A 15,178-nucleotide genomic window follows, 5' to 3' on the forward strand; every position below is an offset into this window, starting at 1 on the left:
TGCTTTCACATTTAAATGGGAAACTACTTCCATTACATACACAAAATTGATTATGGGCAAGTGTTACATTTCATAGGAACCAAAGTTCACAGCTAATACAGGGAGAATACAAACACTAAGAATGATCAAAGTTGTAGGTGAATAATGTATTCCTCCTCCTACAATAGAGGATATTTATCAGGCTTTTCTATTGGTTATTTGAAGGTCAACTCTGTTCTTACACTTGTAAGACAATACTTTGCTCATGCCAATATATAAACACTGACTTTAAAAACCCTATAGCAACATTTCCAGGTATGCTCTATGGAACTTTCTTGTGATATGTTAGCAGACGTTCTAAACAAAAATGGACCTTGCTCAACCAAGTTTAAAAACACTAGATTAACAGATTTTCTTTTTCTTTCTTTTTCTTTCTTTTTTTTTTTTTTTTTAACTATAGGACTTCTCAGTGCAATTAACATGCTCAAGCATCTAGTGAATTTAAAAGGCAACAGACTCTGCAGAGTTTCCTATCAATCTGCTCAGGAAACAATGGCAATGAGCATCCATTATGTGATAGTCATGTTGTTCAGAACACACTTTAACTACAGTTCTATTGATTCATGAAACAGATAAATCTATTACAGGTAAACATACAATGGCAAACCTACACACTTTTTTTCTCTTAGATGTTCTATGTTACAGATTATGAAACAGAGTAGTTCTACTCTTTTAATCCTAACACAAAATAAGAGGTCTTTTTTCTACACATATGGAAATGGAATTACTCTGCAAGTTGATGAAAACTAACTGATGGCAGATTCTCTCAACAAAGACTTAACTTTTTGTCCAACAGTTTCTACAGATCAACATGAAAAGGACTCATGAGCCCTTTAATCCACATATTTGTAGAAAGACAAAAATGAGTAGAACAGAATTTTAAGTTATAAGATTGTGTTTTGTGTTACAGTTTTATTTAGAATGAAGGCTTATTTGGGAAAATGCAATACAATACAGTTTACTGGAACAGTTTACTAATCCTTGCAAAATAACTCGAAGTCATAAAAGGAAGAGTCAGGCATTAAATAAGCCAACTGTCACATTTGAGATATAAAAAAAATTAGCTAACATTCAAAGTGTACCCTAAGTTACTAATAAGGTTTGTATTCACATTTAGAGGAAACTGTTCAAGTAAATATTTCCTTACATACTACAAAATACAGGCTAAAGTATGTTACTCGGACAAGAATAGATCTTTATATATTTGGCTTCCACTTAAGTCACTTACTTTTGTGTGACCTTTGATGCAGTACTTAATTTCATGTGTATCTCAGAGTCCTCATAAGTAAAATGGGAAAGCAATAATAATCATAAACATATCCACACCACTAGCTATTGTGAGGATTAAGGAGCTAACATACATAAAACATTCAGAAAAATTCTTGACACAGAGTAAACTTTCAGTATGCTTTAGACTTTATCATTATTATCATTATCAGTATTATATGCTATGCTTTGCTAGTTACTGGGGATGTATAAAACAAGAGCAAGATGGACAAGCCCTCTGCCCTCAGGAAGTTAACATTTTTCTGGGAGAGAGACATAAATAAATCAAGTAAACAAATGTAAATATAAATGCTGTAATGAAAACAGTGTGTTGGCACTGAAACTATAATAGGGGTCCCAAAATATCTAGGTTGGTTAAGGAGAACACCTCAGAAGATGACATTTCAACTGATAACTAAAGAACAGATAGATGCCAGCTGTGTGAAGGATGCTAGAAGGCACATTCCAGGCAAAAGAACAGGGCATCAAAATGCCTTGAAATAGGGAAAAAAAGAAAAAAAAGAAAAAAAAAAAAGAGCCAAAGTCCCTGGAGGAACAGGAGACACAGTCAAGCTAGGCTAATTAAAGAAGAGCCATTACCACCCCTAAAGCCAAAAGGAGGAGAGAGCACTGGCCAGAACCAGAAGGGGGAGGCCTTGACAACTAAAGGGCAGAGCCAGCCAGAGGTGACTGCACAGGGAGGGAAGATACAATCTCTCCTTCAGATCCCCTGCTAGAGTACCCTCGTAGTCAACCGAGGCAGCCAGAAGGCAAGGAAACCATTGATGTGGTCTATAAAGACCAGTCTCCTGGGGCCTGGAGCAAGTTGGAGAAAGGAGAGAGGCTCCTCTTATTATCACAGAGCAAATGAAAGATCTCTAGCATTGTGAATTAAAATAACTGAAAAAAATTCAGTATGAATGAAGTATGGTGATTGAGGAGAGGAATGTTACAAAGGGAGGGTGGCTAGACAGGCAGGGAATGAATTACTCAGAGGCACCAAAGAGATTTAGATTTTACTCTAAATGCAATGAAAAGTCACTGAAGAGTTGTCAGAAGTGAATGACATGATCCAAATACATGTTTTAACTCAGTCTGTGAAGAACGGATTGGAAGAGCATTAGTGGAACTAGGGGAACGCATATGGAGAATATGGCAATTATCCAGACAAAAAGCATGATGGTGGCTGGGACTAGGGAGGGTACAGCAGAGATGGAGGGAAGTGGGCACATTCAAGTTGAGAGTCGAACTGACAGGACCTCCTCATGTATTTGATGTTTGGGCACTAGAAGAGGAATCAAGGATGACTACTACATTTCTAGCTTGAGCAACAGGCTGAATGCTGCTCGATGGGGAAGATTGGGCAGGAACAGATTTGGGATGGGAGGATAAGGGACTCAGTCTTGGATGTTCTGAGTTAGATGACTCTGAGACAAAGTGACATTGTCAAATAAGCTAAAATAAAGCTAAGTCCCAGCTCAAAGACATGGCCTGACTTTGTAACAGACTCATCAGGATATGTTGGTAATTACCACCATGCCTGGGGAATTAATGAGGTCACCTAGAGAGGACGCTGCAAGAGAAAAGATGGCCTCTGGTTTACCCAGATCCTTTTTACATAAATCAATTGAGTTTTAAAACAAATACTTACATAATTTGTGCCATAGACACTTTTGGTGGTACAATGAAACCTATAGACCCCATCTCTGAATAATTTTTTTCAATGTGTAAAGTAAAACAGGATAACAAAGAATAAGTTATTTTGAAATACACTTATCAAAATATAAAAATTAAACTTATAAGTTATCTGTTTACTTTTAATACATTAAATAACTATGGAGGTAGGTCTAGTCACTACCATAAATTTGAAGCACTGATAAACATAAATGATGTTTTATAATATCTGTAACAACTGGAATATGGTATAAAAATGTTACTTCTGCTAATGACAAAGACATGGATTCTCTTGTCCTATTTTGTGTGTAGCTATACTCAAAAGGAATATTCATTAATAGAGGACATCCCCTCTTCTCAAGGAGGTCCCTGTATTGGTAGTATTGCGAGTGGGGAGAGTGAAGAGGACATACAGGTATTAGACCTTTGCATTGTGGTGAGAGAACATTTATGAAAAAAGAATGCTCAGAGGGACAGGAGCATGGGGAGAGCCTTGGTAAGTCTTCCCACAGGTGTCTCTTTAGCCATGTCAGTAAGGAAGTGTGTGTTTGACATTTCACATGAAGCAACAATATGACAATGTGTAAAGAATCTGAGAGAGCAATCCAGTGCAGCAACAGCACGGTTACTCTGTGCATCGACCTTATCCTCTGTCTTATTTCTCTTCTCAGAAAAGCAGGAAAAAAATCTAGGTGTGCCACAACTGCTAACCCTGTCATTCTCTCAAACAGCATCCTGACCTGACCCACAGAACCAGGGTATAAAGAATCTTTTGAACTTGCTCATGGCTCTATAAGGAACCTAATTGACCTAGATCATTGCATGGTTTGGTTCCTTGTTTCATTCTGGTTGATGCTCACACATGACCTTGTCAATGAGGCTTTCCCTCAAAACCCAGTATAAAACAGCCCCTCTCTCCATCACTCTCGGCCCGTTTTTTTAAGCAGCACTTACAACTGCTTGAAATTATCTTCTGAGGAAAGAACACTAGTTGATTGTCAGACTTCTCTACCACAGAGTAAACTTTATAAGGGTTGTAACTCGGTCTCGTTCACAGCTGCCTCCAGAGACCCTAGACGGACAATGGGCACACAGTAGTAAATCACTACACATGTGCTGAGTAACTTAGTTAATCCACATATTGTTTACAGATGTATTTGTCCTCACCTGGTTGTAGCCATGACTGCAACCCTATCTGACATGTCCCTGTGTCTCTCAATATCTGTCTTGTACATGTGACACAATGCATCACTTGCCTTTATGTATACTACAGAAACCATCTCTCATGGCTACCTCTTCCTACTACATTAGCACTTTCTGTTGAAGTTTCCTGGCTACATCCACTGGAAAGCTCTGACCACAGAGTAGAAACAGTCCTCAGATGTCGCACTCCAACATAATATCCTGCCTAACCTCTGAAGATGGTGACATTGTTTCACTCTTCATCCCTGTGGCAGGCTAGAATGGACTTGGTCTCACAATGCTACTGACAATGTGGCTGAAAACTCCTTTGTCAACACAAAGCCAAGGCCTCAAAACACCAGATCCTGCCTATTCTCTTCCTGCAGCAGAGTCCCCTGCTTCTCTAACTACATCTCCTCTCTTTGAGTTCTATTTTGAAAAATTTTGTATTTTTATTGAAGTACAGTCAGTTATAATGTGTCAATTTCTGGTGTACAGCACAAAGTCCCATTCGTGCATATACATACATATGTTTTCATATTCTTTTTCATTAAAGGTTATTACGAGATATTGAATATAGCTCCCTGTGCTATACAGAGTAAAATTTTTAAAATTATTTTTATATATTGTGGCTAACCTTTGCAAATCTCAAACTCCCAAATTTATTCCTTCCCACTCCCTTTCCCCCAGTAACCATGAGATTGTTTATTATGTCTGTGAGTCTGTGCCAAGATCTCTTTGAGTTCTATCCCATTAATTCCTTTATTTGTTCCATTTTGAAGTTTCTCGACATAGTGATATAGGTAAGAAAAAGAACCTACCAAGGTGGTACAGGCGAGATAGAGTGTAAGTTCAGGAAAGTATTTATGAGGTAAGATATATATGGGTGAGAGAGTATTAGGTAACAGACTGAGAACAGTAATAAGTTAAATATAAATAATAAGGATAGAGGAGAATGTTTTATAACAAATAAACAAATCCAATTTTGGATATTTAGAATGGGAAGTGCCTGTGGTAAAAGTACATAGATATGTCAAAAATGCAGTTAAGAATGTAAATTAAGGAGTTCAGAGTGTACACTGATCCATGAATGTGGATTATATCCCCCAGGAAAATTAAAATACAGATAGCATGGGGACAAATATAGGATGCTGAAAACACTGACTTTTAGCAGAATCCTTATTTATTAAAATACAAAGTTTTGTACGATAAAAAGCAAGCATCTCTGGAAAAGAAGGAAAAAACTTTGATTTTGAGTAGTTTCCATTATTATTTTTTGCCCTCAAGTGAGTTTCTGGGTGTATAATAGGATAACTATTGAAGTGTTTCATGACCCTTTAAAAATAAACTAACCTCCAAGCTGCAGTCTTAGATGAAGCAGCAGAAACTGCCCATTGCTCATCAGCCAAAACCCGGCACCAAGTCAGAATATGGAGCCAACTGCATTATAACACCAAGTGCTCAGCACTGTTTGCCAAGAGCTGCCTGTTAAAGTCGTGGTTCTGACAGGTAACAGTGCCTAGCGAAGCTGTCAAAATTCAGAAGACTGTAGAAGCTGAACATTCCAAGGTTCTCCAGTCCTTCCATTCGTTTGCACTGCCTGTGGCCTCTGCAGGGAACCATTTCTCTCTCCACTCTTTCCTCTCCCACCCTCTCTACGCCTGGGCTGAACATCTCTGCTTTGTCACCCACATACAATCATCGAAACATTCATCCCACATTCTTGTTTAACTGTCCCTGACCTAGAAGTCTCATGTTTTCTGCCATCATCTCTGAAACTGTGGCAGGATAACTTGTTAGCTTGCAAGCGGAATAAAATTTCAGACCTTTCATGGATCCTGACAGAAGAAAGGACCATCAAGTCCAAATACCCTCACAAAATATCCCACCTGCTCTCTGACACCTAGTACTTCACTCCATTCTCTAGATTAACTCTATGCCTTGTTAAAACTCCAAATATTTCTAGAGAGAAAAAAGTATCACATACAAAAAAAAAAGGACATAGGTACACAGTTCTAAGGATATTATGGAAAGTATAACACTGAGCCACTAATGGAAGAAATGGAGAATCAAAAAGGGTCTGGCGTTACCCAAGGCAATCTTGCCTTCATCAGATTATTTTATTGACACCAGTATTTCTGTTCTGGTATAACCGTTTATGTATTTTCAATATTCGTTTTGGATTTTCTCTAAATTCTCCAGCCTCAGCACTGCAGAAAATATCTATAAAACACATTTTTTTTCAACTTTTGATAAAATAACCTCTTTTTTAACTAATTTATTACTAAAGTCCTTTTCCAGTTTCAAGAAGATTTTGGTTTCTAACATTTTTGTGTGTTTTAATCTTGAAATATGTTAGGAGGTGAGATCTTAAATCAAGAAGCAGGGTTAATTGTCTTAATCAAAAGTGTTACCTCACGAAAGTATTTGATGAGATTCTTTCCTTGGCATGAAATAAAAACCTAATGACATTCAACAAAAAAAAGAGGAAGAAGCAGGGTTAACCAGCAAGGGAATTAATAGTGCCCGGCAAGAATACATCTTTTTTATTTTTACTGAAAAAGTTTTAAATCACTATTAGCTTAGACTTGTAGAACAAAGTTAATAAAAATAAAATTTACTAGGAATTCTTTCAATTTTATTAAAAAGCTGCAAATACTTTATGAGTATTATCATAATTCATGTTTACATTACCCTTGGGAAGTAAGTAAGCACATAAGTTTTGCTCCGAACTACATCATCAGGGACCAGAGAAACCCACCCAAGTATTCAGTCATTTTTCTAAGGAACATAACTTTCTAATCTATAAACAGAAGCCAACACTTGACCACACTGCCTATGTCTGGACAGAGTCTATAATAAGGCCCCATGGGTATAATGATAGAAGAGTTTCTATGAATTTTAACAGCTTTCTGAAATCTTCATAATGGAATCTTATATTTTTGCTTTTAATCCCCATGAATTTAGCAGTCATATTTGGGTAAGTATTCTAGCATTCTATGTATGAGGCAATATATATCAACCTTGCACTGACAAAATATGTTTTTAATTAGTTGACTAGCTAGTTTTCATTATAATACTTTAAAGATTTTCCTGGGATTTCAGCTCAGTAGTCTGGGAGTTCTCTGGGGTTAATGTATTTACAGTAAAACTTGTCAACTTTCAATCAGAAATATGGCAATTCAAGAATGAAAGAGGAGGAGGGAGGGTATAGCTCAAGTGGTAGAGCACATGCTTAGCATACTTGAGGTCCTGGGTTCAATCCCCAATACCTCCTCAAAAAATAAAGAGAAGGAAAGAGGAAAGCTAAGCCAGTCTTGGATAGGGTGAGGTAGAATATGTTAAAACTGCATCTTGGAGGGTGATCCCCAGGGAACAGATCTGCAATAGTTGGTACTGGAAGTCTTCCAAGAAAGAGCACTAAGATGGAGGTTTAGAACTGGATCACTTGCTACCTACTGGCAATACGCTCCTCCATGGCTAGTCACAGACGGAGCACCGTAGTCTCTGGCACAAGTGGCAGCCCAAATTGTTAAAACTCTCCAGAGCCATAAATAGGGATGTTATGTCAGTGTAGCAAAATACATTAGTTGGTACATTGCGTCAAGCATCTGAGAAATATGGGAGAAATAGTAACTATAAATAAGAATCCAGTTGGGTGGTTACTACCAAGAACAACGGATGTTCTGAGAAAAGAGAGAAAAGCTGGGGCACTTAGTCACTGATTAATGGCTAAGGATGGCAGCCAGAGGGTCTCCTCGGTAGCTCAACAAAGAGTCACTAATCTGTTGCAGAGGGCAGAGAAAGTTGAGGAGCAGGCCCAAGACTTAATCGTTGGAGTAGCCCAACTCCAAAAAAGGTTAAACCTTCAATCAAGGCAGATCTGCCCCGCCATGATAAGAGCTCTGTTTGTGAACAAAGATGAACCTAAGCAGCTCTCCATGGGACCCAGAGCAGGAAGGGCCCTGCTGAGCATCCAAACTGCAATGCAAGCAGCTGAGCTACTTGAGCAAAACAACTGGTAGACCTTATGGTCTTAAAGCTTTTGGTGGTGGGAAAAGGCTCACGTAGAACTCAGGGAAAGCTCCAACGAAATCACAATGGAAACTGCTAGAGGTCTCAAGCAAGACCATGCAATCTGTAGCTCAAATTCATCACCTTTTGAAGAACAACCTCTGGAATGCTTCTGTGATAGACAGCTTGCCCAGGAGGTACTAAGTGATCTTGCTACCATATGTGCCCATCAAGAGTTTGGTATTTTAAGATGCATCAAGTTGTATGAAACAGTGGGCCAACAAAAATCTGTCTTAAGATATGTCTAGCACACACAGAACCCGAGGTCACAAGCACACTGCATGAGTATGTAGGCCACACCTCCATGTCATTCCCGCTGTACCAGTAGCTCTCCCTCCGCTCACATCTATGGACCTATGAGGCATTTCTTACAAGTAGCTGACCAAGGAAAAAAAGTCTGAGCTTCAGAGTTGGGACAGTTTGGCAGGTGGATGCAAGCCAAAAATGGCCAGAAATTGCACTATCTTCACTCAGGGATGGCTTGCAAGTCAGTGGCAAGAGATAATCTTCTCAATGTACAGAACCCTGGGGCAGTACACTTAGTCATGCCCTTTCTTTGAAAAGAAAAGCCTGAGGAGTTTAAAGTGGGCTTTGTCTCCTGTGAAGAAATATTTCACTGTTCAGTTGAATCACATGCTTTGATTCTAGTCAAACAAGCATGCTTCCTTTCTTCTGTTGTGATCAGAAATACATAATAAATCATGTCTGTCTTTCTTTCTTTCTTCCTTCCTTCCTTTCTTCCATTCTTCCATTCTTCCTTTACTTTGGCTTGCTGAAAACTGAAAGCCAAATTTAAGGTTCAACTGTGACATCTTTTGTTAATCTATCTTACCACAATGGTGTTTTTTTTTTTTTAATGGATTTTGTATTTTCTACTAACAGTTACTTTCCTTGATTCCAATTTCCAATTTAGGTTTCTTTAAAAATATAATACCTTGCTATATTCTTCTGGGGTGCATGGTTGAAAAGAAAGTAAATGATTGATGTGTAATAAATTGACAGATAGGTACTAGTAAGTTTTTTCAAAAGCAAACACAAATATGAGGCTAATCCTAAGGCAGAATTGTTCACTGGAATAACATCTGTTGGGCATTTTACTAAGTTCAGTGCAGTTACTACTCTCTGCTCTTTACCAACTTGGTTTTTTTTCCATTTTCACCCTAGAGTCTCTCATAACTTTCTGTCACTAAATTATGGGTTCAGCCAACTGCGGTCAGCAAAGATGTTAGTTAACAATGCGTTAAGGAGTTACTCTTCCCAGGACCATCTATATTTTAGCAGAAATCTATAAAGACAGATAGGCTCAAGTCCCAAAGGAATGATTTTCATATGATTGAATCTGACACATGCAGAGAGAGATTTGATAACCATCTCTCACTTTGCATCATCTTCTGTATTTGGAGCATGAGAAACATGTTACCCATGAATATCTGAAAATTGCCATGTCTAGCTCAGAAAACTTAACATATTTAGTTTCATTAAACCTCAGAAGACAAGTCAGAAGGGGCAGATTTTTGTTATAGCTACACTGTCATTTTTCCCTCTAAACTACTATATTCATATCAAAGAATCATTTGAGAAAAAGAAAACAATTCTATAAGTTACAACATCAACACAACTATTTTCACTTTTGCAAATTTCAAATCCATACAAACTTGTAATCTACTCCTTTAACTCTTAGAATATAGTTTCCCATGCTTCCATATAGCCATTCATTTTAGTAGCTGAATAATTTTTCATTAATTTGATATTATTAAATTAAGCCTATTTTTATATTTCTGCTATTACGTACAATACTTCAATGAACATTTGGCGTACTTAGCTTGGTACTATTTTTGAACTATTTGTATGGAGTTAAACAACAGTAGTAGTATCTAAGACAAACGAACATTTCTACATCTCCTGATTATTATCATTATCTCTTATTTTATCTTCTCTCCAAAATTCTTGTAGCAATTACAAAAACTTAAACAATTCAGTAAGGCATCAAATCTTCAAGAAATAAAGTAACTTACCAAAAATAAAGAACTTCATCAGTAACAGAACAGGTTTTAGAAACTCATCTCTTGACTTTCTGACATTAATTTATTGAGTACAGTTATACATGTAAGAAAAAAGGAAATTCTGGGCTTGATTTTGCCAAGAAGGAGGAGGTAGATTTCACTGAATCCCAAGGATAATAGTGATTTCATTTGATGCCATTTTCCCAGTATAAAATACTTTTTCCTGACCTTTTCCTTCCTTAGAAATTTCTACACATTCTTCAGAACTCAAATTTTACTTTATGGAAGAAATCTCCCCTCACTCCCAGATTAGGTCAGGCTTCCTATTAAATACTTTCATTCCAAACTAACTTCTTCTTGTAGAATACATTACAATTGTAATTAAGTCATGAATTAATTATCTTTTTAATATAACATAAACTGACTTCTGTCTGTCTTGTTCTCCACTATATCTGCAACACTTAAAACAGTGCCTTGTATATAAAAAGCTCAATATTTATTGAATAAATAATTAATAAATAAATAGTAGGATGGATGGTCAATTATTATTTAAGCAGGAATGAATCACACTCACCAAAAATATGGTTATTTATTCTTTGACTAAAAGTCTATAAGGAAATGTCCAGTTCAAGATGATGGATTCTCTGCACACATTTTTCTTTATTGACTCCAAAAGTCATAGTGAAATAACACTAAAGATATACTATAAATAATAAAATATAATTTAAAAATAGAAAATATGCCTTTGATGAAGGAAAAATTTTCCAGCAGACAGAATGTACATGAGAGTGTAATCACAGACAAATCAGACCAGAGGAAATTACAAGACAAGTGTTAACAAGTATTAACAAAAGAAGACCAATGCAGAGATGGTTTAGAGAGCAGCCCATCCCAACCTGACCAACTAAGGAGTACAATTAAGAGGCTGCATGTTCTTAATTATAATTCGTATTTGTATTACATTGCCAGGTGCTGTGTACGTATGTTAAAATTTGACAAAAACTGGTGAAGACCTGAAAAGGTTTCAAGCTTGGAGATGGCAGGTATAGAAAATTAGGGGTGGGGTATAGAGAAGCACCATGTATTAATTATAGAGCTACTCATAAAATACCTGAATCTGCCCCCAGGGCCCTAAAAAGTACTTTATAAAGAGCAAGATTATCCTAGTGGCCAATCACGATGTGAACGTTAAGAATGGGGAGAGGGCAGGTGAAAGCCTGCAGTGACTCTCCACCTCTGCAATGGACCTGCGGGAGTGCAGCTGGCAGGGACAGGAGCTCCATCTCGGAACACAACACGTTCGAGTATTGCCCACCAGAGGGGACAATGCTGACATTAGTGGCTGTCATGGTTCAGGGACTGCCTGGATGTTTTCCAATTTTCGAACAAAAAGGTAGCCTTCCAGGTGACAAAATCTGTACACATAAAGAATAATTTACTACCAGATATTCTACTGAGGGTAGAGGCCTTAGTGTATATAGACGTAGGAACTTTGACCACTATCTGTCTACGCTAACCAGCATAAGTCTTCATCCAGAAACACGAGTCATCAAACTAGGATCATCACACTGTTTAATAAAAATAACGTGGAAAAGAAACTTTCCATTTTCAAGTTTAACAATAAAACCCTGGGCCAAATATCAATATTGTGAGTTGCAGAAGATAAATTTAAAAAAAGAAAAGCTCCAGTTTTCTGCTAAGAGAGATTAAGGAAGATTATTAGTGAAAGTTCTTTTTTCTGTGTAGGAATTAGAGACAACACTGTGCCAACAATAAAGACAAGAAAATGCTGGATAAAGTAAAAGTAATCCTAATTTTTCTTAAACTGAGCTTGCAAGGTAATGATGTAGCCTAAAATCCAGGGAAAGATAGGTCCCTCCTCGGAGAGATGAGATGTAAGCTCTGCTCACCTGTGGCAGAAAATGGGAAGAAGAAATCCAGGCACCATAAAATTTTAAGATTATAAAAATTCAGGCAAATTTATTTTTAATTGCTGTATTAGTCAGCTTTTTCCAGAGAGAAAAAAACTAATAGGAGAGAGAGACAGGCACAATTAAGGAATTGGCTTACAATTTTGAATTATGAAGGCTGACAAGTCCAAAATCTGCAGGATGGGCCAGCAGGCTGAACCCAGCAAAGAACTGATACTGCTGTTCAAATACAAAGGTCATCTGCTGGCAGAATTCCTTCTTGCTTGGAAAAGGTCAGACTTTTGTTTAATTCAGGCCTTCAACTTATGTATGGGATGAGGCCAACCCATATTGTGGAGGTCAGTTGGCTATACACAATATTCATCTATTTTAAAAATCTCATCCAAAAACACCCTCATGGAAACATTTAGAATAAAGTTTGATTACATATCCAGGCACTGTGGCCAGCTGAGCTGACTGGTAAAATTAAAAATCAAGATTGCCAAAGCCTGAATGTGGGCTAGCAGGAGAGCGTAGAACCCTGGGAAGCTGTATACACAATGGGATTTTGTTTATGCTCACAGTCTCCTTTCCAATGACCTCCAACAGGTACTCAAGAAAAAGACTAGGGGCAAAGCGGTAGACCAAGGAGAGACTTTGTTAGTGGTGAGGTCTACAGAAGTGAAGCCTGAAGTCCTAATTAGACACTTCTCTATGAAACGAAACCCTCAAATACCTTAAGCAAAAAAGAAAGTCCTGTCCTGCCAACCCAGGGCACAGGAGAAGATTCACTGTGGCTGCAGAAAGGTAACAGAAAGTCCTACCCTGACAGATGGGCAAGAAATATTCCAAATCCCATACCAAGAGAGATCTACTTACGGGGAAAGGCAGAAAAACTAGCACAAAGTCTGAAAAATATAAAAGGCAGAGATTGGCCGCCATGGGGACAAGGAGCAGGATCATAGAAGACATCCCTCACTGAAGGATGCAAGGCCTACTTAAGACCCAAGCTGGACCAGGACAAGAGACATCACCCCCTGCCCCTGACCTCCCACCACGAGGCTAGAAAACACCAAGAATATGCAACAACTGTCTACTATTGGAGGAGAAGAAAAGTATGGAGAGATACTTGCATTGTGGCGTAGGAGAGACAGAAAGCTGAGGGTGCATGGGAATTTTGAGAAAAAACTTCCAACAACCCCCCTTTCCCCAGATTAAACATGAGGAAACACTAGAGCAATTCGAAGCTGGTTGTGCACTGAGAGTAACCACAGTAACAAAAAATTCTAGACTCAGCTCAACTCCTGACAAGATGGACTCCACAATTTTCTCTAAGAGCATAGTAGAAGAAGAGACCTGCCCATTTCTAGACATTAATATTTTACCCAGTCTTTCCTACATTATGACATTATGTCTAAAAATCAATTACAGACATTATGCCTATAACCAATTAAAAATTATGAGACACAATAGAGAAAACAACACCCTATCAAAAAACAAAGAAATCAACAGAATTGGAGTCACAGACTATTCAGATGCTGGACTGTATGGTAGAGGATGGCAAATGGGAAATAAGGACATCTAAGAAGCAATAACTGAAAGCCAGACTCAGGTCTTCAGGTTTAAGGGATCTTTAGATACATGCACAGCATAATGAATTTGAAATAACTCAAACCTAGATTCACCTAATAAAATTTAGACCTCCAAGAATAAATTTAACACTTTAAAGTCATCTAAAAAATTAAGTTTACCTTCAAGAGTATAAAAATAAGATTTGCATCAAATTTCCCATCAGCATTACTGGAAACCAGAAAATGGAGCAATGTGTTCAAAATTCTAAAAGCAATAGATTTTGAATCTAAAATCCTACATTTAAAGTATTAGTATATTTGATTTTAAAAACAAAATCAAGACATTTGCAGCCATAAAAGGATAAAGAAAAATTATTTGAAACAATAATCAAGGAAATTTCTTAAGACATAAAATCTAATAGAAAGGAAATAGGAGACCCAAGAAATAATGACCCTAAGGGAGAGCTGACAAGAAGTTGTACAACATCATCTTTTCAGCAGGTTTAGAGAGCAGTCCATCCCAACCTGACCAAATAATGGGGAGTACAATTAAGAGGCTGCATGTTCTTAATTATAATTCGTATTTTTATTACATCACCAGGTGCTGTGTATGTGTGTTAAAATTTGACAAAAACTGGTGTGAGGGATGTAAATTACTGGTTTACAATATCACAGATAAACTGATAAAATCTAAAGTTGATAAATCAAGAAAGAAATCAAGGTTCAAGAATGCTATTTCGACAGGGGAAATAAAAACTTGAACTAAAAATAGAAATGTTTAACAGTTATTACCTCTAAGAGGTAGGATTATAGGATGAAACAGAGGTAATTTTTGAACTTTTCTATTCCATTCTTCATATAGCATGAGGTTATATGTAAATATGTTATTTTTATAGCTATTATAAATATTTAAGAAAGGGAACCCCAATGATTGCAAAATATTCATAGTTCTGTAACTGTTTTAAACATCCACTAACTATTTGGATTTGTTAGATTAAATTTGGGGTAATAGACCAGATAAACACTACATGCAAATTGAGTTTAGAAAAAAAATACTATTACAAATGAAGCATAAGAAAGCATTTACAAACTATAGTTTAGGTTCTATTTATTTTTGAAGTATTCACTACAATAAAATTCCATTTTGGTTCAACAAAAGGCTTTGACAGTTTCTTAGATTTGATTGGAATTAGACTTGAAAATGTTTGCCTTTGGGACTCAAAAAAAATCATCCTTGCAAAAGCAGCTATGCATTGTTCATATCACAACATAATTAAGTTCTAAATGATAAACCATTTTTACATACTCACAATTGAAGGTTGTGCTTATAACTCTTGAATCTATGTTTAAAGTGGAGTAGTTCTAAAATGAGATTAATCTCACTTATTTACTCTAAATCCTAAAAGGAATTTACCATTTTCTTGTATTAGTCAGCTGTGTTATGGTAATAAACAAGCTG

Source organism: Camelus bactrianus, chromosome 3 (assembly GCF_048773025.1).
Source record: "Camelus bactrianus isolate YW-2024 breed Bactrian camel chromosome 3, ASM4877302v1, whole genome shotgun sequence".
Classification (NCBI taxonomy): Eukaryota; Metazoa; Chordata; class Mammalia; order Artiodactyla; family Camelidae; genus Camelus; species Camelus bactrianus.